Source organism: Lipotes vexillifer, unplaced genomic scaffold (genome assembly GCF_000442215.2).
Source record: "Lipotes vexillifer unplaced genomic scaffold, Lipotes_vexillifer_v1.1 scaffold184, whole genome shotgun sequence".
NCBI lineage: Eukaryota > Metazoa > Chordata > Mammalia > Artiodactyla > Lipotidae > Lipotes > Lipotes vexillifer.
This window is the reverse complement of record NW_006783561.1, coordinates 1,137,546-1,151,803: the sequence shown is the minus strand read 5'-3', so window position 1 is coordinate 1,151,803 and position 14,258 is coordinate 1,137,546. Positions and strand designations below refer to the sequence as shown.

General features: G+C 34.7%; 1 protein-coding gene across 4 annotated transcripts in view; it reads right to left on the bottom strand.

The window, feature by feature from the left end:
• LCOR (ligand dependent nuclear receptor corepressor) overlaps positions 1-14,258 on the bottom strand; it is a 109,354-nt gene that overhangs the window by 18,803 nt on the left and 76,293 nt on the right. For all 4 annotated transcript variants that reach the window (XM_007456192.1, XM_007456195.1, XM_007456194.1 and 1 more), the window contains exon 5: positions 861-993. The gene's annotated coding sequence lies outside the window, so the exon portion shown is untranslated. The remainder of the gene's footprint in view (positions 1-860; positions 994-14,258) is intronic.

Genomic DNA, 14,258 nt, shown 5'->3' with positions numbered 1-14,258 from the left:
ATCACCCCTCAAACTTCGGAAAGAAGAAGGGAATTTCCAAATGAATGAGGTGTAAACTAGAACATGTGAAGAAATATTAAAGAAAGTGGAATCACTGAGTCTGCTGAAGATGAAATAAGGATATTCAGCATTATCAGAAGTTTGTAAAAAACTTCTTTAGAGTCTATCACAGTAACCTCCATCTTGGAACTAGAGGGATGGCATAACTAAGGAATACAAATTCATTTAGAAAGAATTTCTCTAATTTTAATAATTTTAATTTTTTTTAGTAAAACAAGGCTGTATCAAGGAGAAAAAAAGTTTGCAAATCTAACTTTCAGATTTTTATATTTTTTTTCTCCAAATGAAATTTCAGTGAGGAATTACTAAAATTTTACAGTTTGCTTTATGATTATCAGTGGCTAAAACAGTGACTTTTTTTTTTTTTTGGCTGCTCTGTGTGGCTTGCAGGATCTCAGTTCCCTGATCAGGGAATGAACCTGGGCCATGGCAGTGGAAGCCTGGATTCCTAACCACTAGGCCAACAGGGAACTCCCAACAGTGACTATTTATGTAAGAAAATTTGTCTAACAAAATAAAGAACTACTGAGACCTTACAATTTTCACACTTTCATAACAATTTTAAGAATTATTTAACTAAATCTTACATGGCACCATTACTGCAGAGCAAAAAGGAGGGAGAGGGGTTGCCTCACCTTATTCCAAATTTAACTTGACCAAAGGAATATAGAGAATTATAAAATATACTATCAATAAAGAAAAATGTTTTTAAAGGTAATTCTTTTTAAAAATGACATTGAAATTAAGGAGACTAAGATAAGACAAGCAGATGCTAAATGTCATTCTTCACTGGAACCAACCTTTTCTACAAAAGACTGCATTGAGGAACTCTTCTGCTTGTCTCTCGAATCGAATGATTTTTGCTTGCTCTCGTTTAAGCAGAGCTTCTTGCCCAGCTCCCGAAGCTGGTTCATCCAGACCGACTAAGTGTCCCTGCAAAAATATTTGGTGAAATATTTGCACAAAAATTTTTCCCCATTCAATATCAAAAGCACAGATCCAAAATCAAAGACAGATGTTAGTAACAGATAAGACAAATCATTTTAATACAATTAAAATATTTTAAAACTTCAGGATAATATTTATCTCCACAAAAGTACAAAAGCAAAATGAATAGAAAAATATGCCTTGGGTGTTTTTATCCATGTTTTTTGATTATGAGTTTTGTTTAAATTTATAGGTTAACTCTAACTGAACTATAATTACTAAAGGGAAAATTTCTTTGAGCATTCAAATACATTGGTTCTTATTACACTACAGCAACAGTTTATAGACAACCCAACTCAGATAAAAAGATATCTTAAACACCAAATCTCATTTGAGAATCATGTTTGCCCTCCTAGTATATTTTCTCTAGACACAAAACAAACATTTTAAAAGGGCCATTAGGAGGGAAAACTCAAAAATAACGTACCTGAATTCCTAATTCTGTCCCTAGAGTACTATTTTATAAATGGTAACTTTCGAATCTTTAGTGGGTTGTGAAATTAATAGGTCAAAACTAGCACTAGAAGAAAAAAACTGAAAAATAGAATGCACTGCATTATAAGAGTTAAATAGTTCAGTATCTTAAGGGTAAAAATATCAGTATTTTATATATATATAAAATACTTTTATATATATATATGTTTGCAATATAAAAACGTGTGTCCTAATCACAAAGTTTCAAAATGCTGCACTAGACGACTCCCAGAATATGCTCTCAGACTGCAGGAGCACTGGACTAGGCTGACAAAGCTTTACACTTACTTCCACCCTTGAAGCTAATAAACAAACAGGAAACTATGATGGTAGAATATAAGAGTATGAAGAAAAAGTACATCTTTTAAGAGTTCAAGTGCATATAATTTTCTTCATTGCAATGTATCAACACATGCATTTACTTATACCATGAAAAACTTAAAAGTGCTCTAAATAAGAAAATGGGACATACCTTGGCACAATGAAAAGGAAGTAAACAAGATACCGAAGGCATGTTACAATCCACAAATGATTTCCTCAAAAATTTTAAATACACCCAATGATATCTGCAATTGGTTTTCTATGATTTCCCCATCACCGGACTGTGTCAACAGTGCAACCAAAATATGTATTTTGCAAAGACACATTCAGCATCAATTATATATTGTAAATAGTTCACTATGAAGAACTCTCACACAAATTAAAACAGTGATCCCTTAACATTTCCATGTAAGACACATTAAGTCTGCCACATAATTAGTTTAAAATTTTTTAAACAAAATATTTTAAATGTTATGAATCATTACACAAACCTCTATTATAGTTGTATTTGCCAACATTCTCTTCTATGGATTAAAGAAATTATTAAGAAAGTAACTTTTTAAAATGAATCACAAAAAAAATCTAATTTTGATACAGATTTAACATTTAAAATGTATCAGGAACAGGTATTAGAGAGTTTAATAAAATCCTCACATTATACTTTAATGCCACTTCACTGTTTACTGATTTTCAAAAATCAGACATTACATGGCACAACTATACTTAAGTCCTTAGCCCTACATTCAGTCAGTGTAGTCAGACTTTGAAACAGGATATCTATACTTAAACTATGTTTAATGTAGCATTCAGGCTACTTTCTAACCTAAATCAACACAGGGCCACTAACCTAGCATTCAATAAGGCTTGCTACATATTCTTTATTGAACCAAACACCAATTTATCAATTTGTACTCTGAAATATACAGCTTACTTTTAGTTGGTTCCTAATAATTACAGTCACATCTATTCATTTTGTTTTTAAACAGTTTTACTGAGATATAATACACACACCATAGAATTCACCCATTTAAAGTCAAGTCAATGCTTTTTTAGTATATTCACATAAGTGTGGAACCATAATCTAACTTTAGAACATTTCTGTATCCCAAAAGGGAACCCTGCACCCAATAACAGTCACTCCTCACTCTCCCAACCTTGGTCAACCACTGTATTATTTTCTGTCTCTATAAGACTTAACTAATTCCGGAAATTTCACATAAATGGAATTATACAACACTTGGTTTTTTGGTGACTGAGTTCTTTTTCCTAGAATAATATTTGCAAGGTTCATCCAAGTTGTAACATATATCAGTATTTACTTCCTTTTTACTGCCAAATAACATTCCATTCTAAGGATATACAACATTTTATCCATTCATCAGTTGATGAACTTTTTTGGGTTGTTCCTACTTTTTGTCTACTGTGATATGAATAACGCTGCTTTTAATATGTGTGTACAAGTTTTTCTGTGGATATATATTTTCATTTCTCTTGGATATATACTTAGGAGTGGAATTTCTGGATCATATGGTAACTATGTTACCGTTTTGAGGAAGTGTCAAACTATGTTCCAAAGTAGCTGCACCACTTTATATTCCCAACAGCAATGAGGGTTCCAACTTCTCTACATACTCATGAACGTTTGTTATTTTTTTGATTACACCATCCTAATATACGAAAAGTGGTATCTCATGATTTAGATTTGCATTTCCCTAATGACTACTGATGTTAAGCATCTTTTTGTGTGCTATTGGCCAAATATCTCCTGCAGAGAAATGTATACTCATACAGTTTACCCAGTATTTTCTCTAGACACAAAACAAACATTTTAAAAGGGCCATTAGGAGGGAAAACTCAAAAATAACGTACCTGAATTCCTAATTCTGTCCCTAGAGTACTATTTTATAAATGGTAACTTTCGAATCTTTAGTGGGTTGTGAAATTAATAGGTCAAAACTAGCACTAGAAGAAAAAAACTGAAAAATAGAATGCACTGCATTATAAGAGTTAAATAGTTCAGTATCTTAAGGGTAAAAATATCAGTATTTTATATATATATAAAATACTTTTATATATATATATGTTTGCAATATAAAAACGTGTGTCCTAATCACAAAGTTTCAAAATGCTGCACTAGACGACTCCCAGAATATGCTCTCAGACTGCAGGAGCACTGGACTAGGCTGACAAAGCTTTACACTTACTTCCACCCTTGAAGCTAATAAACAAACAGGAAACTATGATGGTAGAATATAAGAGTATGAAGAAAAAGTACATCTTTTAAGAGTTCAAGTGCATATAATTTTCTTCATTGCAATGTATCAACACATGCATTTACTTATACCATGAAAAACTTAAAAGTGCTCTAAATAAGAAAATGGGACATACCTTGGCACAATGAAAAGGAAGTAAACAAGATACCGAAGGCATGTTACAATCCACAAATGATTTCCTCAAAAATTTTAAATACACCCAATGATATCTGCAATTGGTTTTCTATGATTTCCCCATCACCGGACTGTGTCAACAGTGCAACCAAAATATGTATTTTGCAAAGACACATTCAGCATCAATTATATATTGTAAATAGTTCACTATGAAGAACTCTCACACAAATTAAAACAGTGATCCCTTAACATTTCCATGTAAGACACATTAAGTCTGCCACATAATTAGTTTAAAATTTTTTAAACAAAATATTTTAAATGTTATGAATCATTACACAAACCTCTATTATAGTTGTATTTGCCAACATTCTCTTCTATGGATTAAAGAAATTATTAAGAAAGTAACTTTTTAAAATGAATCACAAAAAAAATCTAATTTTGATACAGATTTAACATTTAAAATGTATCAGGAACAGGTATTAGAGAGTTTAATAAAATCCTCACATTATACTTTAATGCCACTTCACTGTTTACTGATTTTCAAAAATCAGACATTACATGGCACAACTATACTTAAGTCCTTAGCCCTACATTCAGTCAGTGTAGTCAGACTTTGAAACAGGATATCTATACTTAAACTATGTTTAATGTAGCATTCAGGCTACTTTCTAACCTAAATCAACACAGGGCCACTAACCTAGCATTCAATAAGGCTTGCTACATATTCTTTATTGAACCAAACACCAATTTATCAATTTGTACTCTGAAATATACAGCTTACTTTTAGTTGGTTCCTAATAATTACAGTCACATCTATTCATTTTGTTTTTAAACAGTTTTACTGAGATATAATACACACACCATAGAATTCACCCATTTAAAGTCAAGTCAATGCTTTTTTAGTATATTCACATAAGTGTGGAACCATAATCTAACTTTAGAACATTTCTGTATCCCAAAAGGGAACCCTGCACCCAATAACAGTCACTCCTCACTCTCCCAACCTTGGTCAACCACTGTATTATTTTCTGTCTCTATAAGACTTAACTAATTCCGGAAATTTCACATAAATGGAATTATACAACACTTGGTTTTTTGGTGACTGAGTTCTTTTTCCTAGAATAATATTTGCAAGGTTCATCCAAGTTGTAACATATATCAGTATTTACTTCCTTTTTACTGCCAAATAACATTCCATTCTAAGGATATACAACATTTTATCCATTCATCAGTTGATGAACTTTTTTGGGTTGTTCCTACTTTTTGTCTACTGTGATATGAATAACGCTGCTTTTAATATGTGTGTACAAGTTTTTCTGTGGATATATATTTTCATTTCTCTTGGATATATACTTAGGAGTGGAATTTCTGGATCATATGGTAACTATGTTACCGTTTTGAGGAAGTGTCAAACTATGTTCCAAAGTAGCTGCACCACTTTATATTCCCAACAGCAATGAGGGTTCCAACTTCTCTACATACTCATGAACGTTTGTTATTTTTTTGATTACACCATCCTAATATACGAAAAGTGGTATCTCATGATTTAGATTTGCATTTCCCTAATGACTACTGATGTTAAGCATCTTTTTGTGTGCTATTGGCCAAATATCTCCTGCAGAGAAATGTATACTCATACAGTTTACCCAGTTTTTTTTTTTTTGCGGTACGCAGGCCTCTTACTGTTGTGGCCTCTCCCGTTGCGGAGCACAGGCTCCAGACGCGCAGGCTCAGCCGGCCATGGCTCACGGGCTTAGCCGCTCTGCGGCATGTGGGATCTTCTCGGACCGGGGCACGGACCCGTGTCCCCTGCATCGGCAGGAGGACTCTCAACCACTGTGCCACCAGGGAAGCCCTTGCCCAGTTTTTAATTGGGCTATTTATCTTTTTATTGTTGAGCTGTAAGAATTCTTGATATATTCTGGATACAAGTCCATTACCAGACATATAATTTGCAAATATTTTCTCCTGTCCATAAGCTTTCTTAACACTTCACTGATGCTACTGTTTAGAAGTACAAAAAAGGTTTTAATTTTAATGAATTCCAATTTGTCTATTTTTTCTTTGTTATTTGTGCTTTTGGTATTGTGTCTAAAAAACTAGTGGTTAACCCATGGTCGTGAAGATTTACTCCAATGTTTTCTAAAAATTTTTTCGTTTTAGGACTTACTTTTGGATCTATAATCCATTTCAACTAAACTTTTCTGTATGGTATAAGAAGGGGTCCAACTTCCTTTGTGAAAAATCACTGGCCATAAATTTTACTTCTGGATCTCAGTTCTATACCACTGATCTCAATACATCTGTCCTTATGCCAGTAACACACTATGTTGATCATTATAGTTTTGTAGTTAAGTTTTGAAATTGGGAAGTGTGAGTCCTGCCAATGTATTCTTTTATAAGATTGTTTTGGCTATCCAGGGTCTCCTGAATTTTCATATGAATTTTAGGATCAACTTGTCAATTTCTGCAAAGAAACTGGCTAGGGTCTTGACAGGGAATGCACAGATCATCTGGGAGAAAATGACGTTTTCATAACATTGAGACTTCCAATCCATGAACACGGGATGTCTTTCCATTAATTTAGATCTTCTTTAATTTCTTTCAACAGTGTTTTGTCATTTACAGTATACGAGTCTTCCACTTTTTGTTACATTTATTCCTAATATTTTATTTTTTAAAGCTATTGTAAATGGAATTTTCTTAATTTCTTGTTTAGATTGTTCATTGCTAATGTACAGAAATACAACTGTTTTTTTAAAATGCTGTATTCTGCTGCTCTACTGAACTTGCTTATTAATCTAATAGTGTTTTGTAGATTTCTTAGGATTTTCTATATACAGTGTCATGTCATCTGCAAATACAGATACTTTTACTATTTCTTTTACAATGTGGATAACTTTGGTTTCTTTTTATTGCTTAACTTCCAAAGATAGAAACTCTTGTAAAACGCCGAACAGCGAAATGATGAGAGTAGACGTCCTTGTCCTGTTCCTGATTTTAGGGAGAAACTGTTCAGTCTTTTATTATTAAGTACGATGTTAGCTGTGTAGTTTCGTAGGTCAGGTAGAGGAAGTTCCCTGCTATTCTAGTTTGTTGGGCATTTTCATGATGAAAAGGTGCTGGATTTGGCCAAGTGCTTTTTGGGGAGGCATCTATTGAGATGATCATGTGATTCCTGCCACTTATTCTATTAATACATTGTATTACATTAATTGATTTTGGGGTGTTGAACCAACCTTGCATTCCTGAGATAAATCTCACTTAATAATGGTGTATAACAGCTTTTATATGTTGCTGGATTTGGTATGCTAATATTGTGTTAAGGATTTTTGGTGGTGATACTGGTGTGTAGTTTTACGGACTAGTGATATTGGTCTGTAGTTCTGTTTTTGTGTGTCTTTGCCTGGTTTTGATTTTCAAATAATACTGGTTTCACAGAATGAGGAAATCTTCCTTCTTTATCTTAGACAAGTTTGTGAAGAATTGGTATTAATTCTTTTTAAAATATCTGGTAGAAATCACCAGTGAAGACATCTAGCCATAGGCTTTTCTTTTTTGAACGTTTTAAAATAACTAATTCAATCTCTACTTGTTCTAGGTTGTATTAATTTCCTAGGGCTACTATATTATCACAAACTGTACTCTCTCAAAGCTCTGGAGTCTAGTAGTCTAGGCTCCTTCTGAAGGCTCTAGGAAAGAGTCCTTCCTTGCCTCTTCCTAGCTTCTGCTGGTTTCCAGCAGTCCTTGGTGTTTCCTGGCTTGTGACAGCATAACTCCAATTTTTTCCTCCATCTTTACATGCCCTTCTTCTCTGTTGTGTGTGTCTGTGTTTCCAACTCTCTCTCCTTATAAGGATACCAGTTATTGGATTTAGGGCCCACCTGAATCCGGTATAACTCCATCTTGACTTCATTACACCTGCAAAGACCCCATTTCCAAGTAAGGTCATGTTCACAGATACCAGGGGTTAGAACTTCAACATTATCTTTTTTGGGGGACACAATTCAACCTACAACATATGTCTAATCAGATTTTCTATTTCTCCTCAAGTCAGTTTCAGTAGTTTGTGTCTTTCTAGACATTTACACCGATTTCATCTAAATTATCGAATATTTTGGCATACATATTATCAACAGTATTCCCCTTATAATCCTTTTTATTGTCGTAAGGTTAGTAGTGGTCTCTCCTATATTGCTTGTAATTTAGTAATTTGAATCTTCTTTTTATCTTGTTCAGCACTAAAGATTTATCAATTTTATTGATCTTTTCATAGAACCAACTTTTGGTTTGATGATATTCTTTTTGTTTTTTTTTTTGCGGTACACGGGCCTCTCACTGCTGTGGCCTCTCCCGTTGCAGAGCACAGGCTCCAGACGCGCAGGCTCAGAGGCCACGGCTCACGGGCCCAGCCGCTCCGCAGCATGTGGGATCCTCCCGGACCAGGGCACGAACCTGCGTCCCCTGCATCGGCAGGCGGACTCTCAACCACTGCGCCACCAGGGAAGCCCTGATGATATTCTTTATTTTACTATTTCATTTATTTCTGCTCTACTCATGTCCTTATTTCTGCTTATTTATGATTTAGTTTGCTCTTCTTTTTCTAGACCCAAGGTGGATAGTTAGGGTATTGATTTGAGATCCTTTTCATTTAATGTAGGCATTTGTAGCTATAAATTACCTTTTAAGCATTGCTAGCTATATCTCCTAAGTTTTGGTATGTTTTGGTTTTGTTTTTATCCATCTCAAACTATTTTCTAATTTCCTTTGTGATTTCTTATTTGATCTATTGGTTATTTAGAAATGCTTTGTTTGATTTCCACATATTTGTGAATTCCTCACATTTCCTCTGTAACTGATTTCTAATTTCATTCCACTGTGATTGGAAAACATACTTTGTATAATTGCAATTCTTTAAAATTTATTTTTTTTATGTCCCAGCATATGGTCTCTCCTGGAAAGTGTTTCATGCACTTGAGAAGAATGAATATTTTGCTCCTTTTTGGGTGGAGTGTTCTATAGATGTCTGCTAAGTTTAGTTGATTCACCGTGTTGTTCAAGTCTTCCATCTTTGTTGATCTTCTGCCTAGATGCTCTATCCATTACTGGAAGTGGGCTATTGATGTGTCCAACTATTATTGTTGAATTGTCTATTCCCCCCTTCAATTCTGTAGCATTTTGCTTCATGTATTTTGGGGCTCTGTTGTTAGAAGACAATACATTGTTATAGACTGACCCTCTTCTCATTAGAAAATGTCCTTCTTTATCTCTAGTTCCCCAGCAGTGTGCAGCCTCTGATTGTACTTCTCAGAGGATGCTATCTTGAGCATGCAGAGTCTCTCTGTCCACCAGGAATAATTATGAATTTAGCTCTTTGGCAGTTTTTTTTCTTGGGTCTCTCCTTGATAAGCTTCTGGTTGATCTGCCTATAGCAGTGTCAAAAACCCAGCTCTTAGTCTCTACTAACTGTTCTACTGTTTTTGCCACACCCTGGGGCATAAATTGCATTCAGTGTGATCCAGTAAAAGTGGAGCCTCATTGCACGGGCAGGGTGTTGCCAGAATTTGAGGCTTGCTCCAACCCCAGGAGGGCACTTCCTCTTTTTCCTGGTTCTCTCTTTTAAACTAACTTGTCTGTTTCACTTGTTGCTATTAGTATCATGGAGCTACCAGCCTCCTTTTAACTGTTCACCACAAAGATCTTCATTATTTTCAACATCTTTTCGCAAGCTCTGCTCCAAATAAAGTCAGTCTCCTTGGGAGAGCTACAGAGTTATCTGTTTTTAAGGCCTGCCTCTCCCTTAGGAAGAACCTTTGTGCCACTCTGCACAGGAACTGGGGGCTGCGACAGTGACCCAATTCTCTCAGAGTGACATCTGTGCTCTATGAGTGGGGGTGCCGGATGACTTGCCCCTCCTGGATGGAACTTCTGCATTATGAATGAGGCCTGACCCAGCAACTGGGGCCTACTATTCTCAGCCTGCTGTGCCTAGAGTAGACTTCCACTCACAGTAAAGGCTGAGTGAGGGAAGGGGGCCCCTACAGGCCTTTTGACCTCGCTGCCTGCATGAAGGCTTCTGCAACAAGAATCTAGAGTGTATAAAAGAGGCCCACAGTCTGCCCCTCCTGTTCAGAGTAGAGCGTCCCTCAAACTGAGCTCAGGGAAGTGGGTGGGAGTGGGTCATGGCTCAAATGTCACTGACTCTTGTTCTTACTGAGATTTACTAGATTTTTTTTTTTGAACAAATGATTCTCCATTTACTGTATGCCCTTAAGATAATTATTCCCCGAGTTTAAATAATTATTTTAAAATAATTTCACCAGTTAAACAGTTGTTTTGATTAAAATAATCCTAACCAAATAATAACCAAAGATGAAAAATATACCACAAAATCATATACTCTTTTCAAGTGCATCTGGCCACCAAGTTAAAAATTTATAGCAATGGTGCATAAACAAAATGCAGCTCATCCTCCCTCACTGTACTTAAGTACACCAAAATTAGTCAACAAGAACAAAAAAGTTCCTATGACACAGAGCTAAAAAAGCTAATACAATAGTCAGGAGATAGGAAGTTAAAACAATTCATGTCATTTCCCCTCCCTCATACATGAATTCTAAAAAGAATCATTATGTATGGTGTGGCAAAAAACAACAAAATGATGTGACATACTCTTCTGTAAATAAAAAGCCACTGTTCTTTGCATTTATTATCCCTATTTATTAAACAAGTTCTTGGCCCGGAACTAAATAGGAATAAAGCTTGAGATCAGAACTGGAATTTATATCACCTACGAGTTGCTTCCTTCACAATTCAGGAATTGGTCTATCTAGACTGGTTGGTTCATAGCCAGAGGTGATTCTGTCATATCAGAATCTACTGCGGGCTTCTTAAAAGCATACATGCCTAGAACATACCCCCAGAGCTTTTTATTCTGTACCTCTGGGGTAGGGAGTAGTCATTATGTTTTTAAATGCTCTCTCCTTAATAGGGAACTAAAAAAAAGCATCTCGGTATCATACTTTAAAAATTATTACATATTTATAAAAAGTCTTTGTATTTGGGAAGGCAAACCCCACTTGTTATTTATATTTTCCAAAATGTCCTGGTTATTCTAGCTTTATTCTTTCAGACTGCATTTAAAATCACTCAGTCAATTCTGTTCCCACCACCACCAGCTCTCCAAAGAAGACGTGTTTTGATCTGAATAGGATTATATTTAGAAAGTAATTCAGGAAGAAGTAACACCCTTAAAAATATTCAGTCTTCTCTTTTAGGAACTGCTTTACATTTATCTTAAAATTTAATGAATCTCAAAATTCTGTTGTTTATTCATATAGTTCCCACATATTATTTTACATTTTTACTGTCATGAAAAGAATGTTTATTTTCTAACTGCTAGCGCTGGCAAAATGAAGAATGTGTGCACATGTGCGTGTAAAACTTAAAACTTAATTCTGTATACGGCTTTCAGGGGAAAGTGTAGGCCGTCTGTCTCCAGTTGCTATGTTCTCCGGTAGCCTCACCAGTTTATGTCAATTTTCCAACATCCTTCTAAGGGAGCTGTGAGAGTGGTAGGGAGAGGTAGAGGAAAAGGGAGCTGCAGCGAGCCGTCAACACTTTGTGGTCTAATGACTCATCACCCAAAGCAGAAAACAAGATATACTGAATGGGCTGAGATATTCTTCAACCAGAAAAGACCTCCAATTCTTTATTAAGCTTTTGGTTATCTCAAACTACATAATCCCTATAATATATTCTTTTATCTTTACTACTTTTTGGGGAATGACAAAGAAACAAACATCCAAAAGATGTTTCCAAATAAGTTTACAACTTTTCTCAACAACTTAAAGTACTATCTCTCTGTACTACTAGAAATGCTGAAGAAAATTCTTCAGGCTGAAGGGAAATGACACTACAAAGCTAAGAGAAATTAGAGATGATGTGAATAAAGAGGAAATAAACCATGATCATAAACTGGAAGGCTCAATACTGTTAATGTGACAGTTCTCTCCAAACTGATCTACAGATTCAGTGCAATCCTAATCAAAATTCTAAAGGGCTTTTTTGTTTTTAAAGAATAAGCTAATTTTAAAATTTATATAAAAGATCAAGGATCTAGATTAGCAAAGCAAGTTTGAAAAAGAAAGCAAAGTTAGGGGATTCATACTACTTGATTTCAAGATATAAAGATATAGCAATCAAGACACTGTGGTATTGATGTAAGGACAGACATACAGTTTAATGGCACAGGACAGAGTTCAGAAATACACCTACATGTATATGATCAACTGACTTAAAGATGCCAAAGTAATTCAATTCGGAGGGGGAGAGGAGCTCTTTTCAACAAATGATGCTAGAACTGGATTATCTTACAGAATATAATAAGCCTAAACACTTAACTCACACACCGTACACAAAAATTAACTAGAAATGGATCATAAATCAAAATGTAAGAGTTAACATTACTTAACTTCTAGAAGAAAATATGAAATTTTCCTGTGTTTGATATTGGATTATGCAAAGATTTCTTAAACAGGACAAAAACCCATGAATTTTAAGAGAAAAAACTGACAAAGGGTTTTAGACAGAATATAAGTTTTTTTAAAACAGCTAAAGATTTATACAATGTTTCACATGGGTAGGTATAGAGAAAGATGCTCAACATCACTAGTCATCAGGGAAATGAAAATTAAAATCACAATGAGATACTACTACAGACCAACCAGAATGGCTAAAGTTTAAAAGACCAACAATATCAAATGTCAAAATGTGGAACGTTGGAACTCCCAATACACTGCTGATAGAAATGCAAAATGTTTCAGTCACTTTGGTAAAACGCATGATAGTATTTCATAGGGTTAAATATGCAATTACAATACTACCTAGTAATTCCAATTCTAGGTATTTATCCCAGAGAAATGAAAATATATGCCCAAAGACTATGTGAATAAGCCTAACAGTCAACATCTGAAAACAATTCAAAGTCTATTAAAAAAATGAATGGATAAACAAATAGTGGCATATCCATGCTACAGAGACCTACTCAGCAACAAAAAGGAACAAAACATCATATACAAAATCAGAAATGAATATTTTAAAATTATGCTAAGTAAAAGAAGTCAAAACCGAAAGACTACATATCTATAATTCCTATTATAGAAAATTCTTGAAAGAAAACTACAGTGATTGCTTGGGTCTGTAGGTCCAATAAAGGGATTGACTACAAAGGGGCATGAGAAAACGTTTTAAGGTGAGGAAACTGTCCTGTACCTTGACTGTGCTGGCAGTTATCAACTGTATACAATTACCAAAATCCATTAATCTGTACTCTAAAATGGATTTATTTTATTGTGTATAAATATTACCTCAATAAAAATAATTAAAAATAGGTTTAGGGTATTAAAGATGCTAGATACTGAATGTTAACACTGAATTGTGACTCCTGAACTAACCATCTGAAATCAACAAAATGATTTTTACTTACATTTTCAGAGACACAAAGAAATGTGACACATTTTCAAAAACTCATGTGAATATCTTTCTCCTCAAGCAAGCATACTTTTAGGTTAAAAAACAGTATCTTTTACTTGCCATCCACTTCTTTGCATAGTATTCTGAATAGGTATGTCAGTGGCCATGAATTGCTGGCATTTTGATATTTTTTTGCTTTATCCTTAGATATAAATGAAGATAAGGAGGCTGATTATTGCCCAACATCTGGTCTTTGTTAATGAAGCTGTATGTAGATTGGACAAAAAAAGTAGGTGTATACGTTAACAGTTCCTCACCAAAGGAACCAGATTCTCCCTAGGAAAATGGAATCCAGTACCGGAACACAGAAAAGACCCAAAATGAACCCAAAATATCCTGTACCAGAAAGTAAGAAACGGTTCAAAAAATGATGGGGACATGTCAAAAATGACATAGGTTAACTTGAAGGGGTTCCCACTAACCAGATCTCGGACACTAGATGATAACCTATTGAATAGAATAAGAATCTTGACTCCAAACAAATAGAGGGAAAGA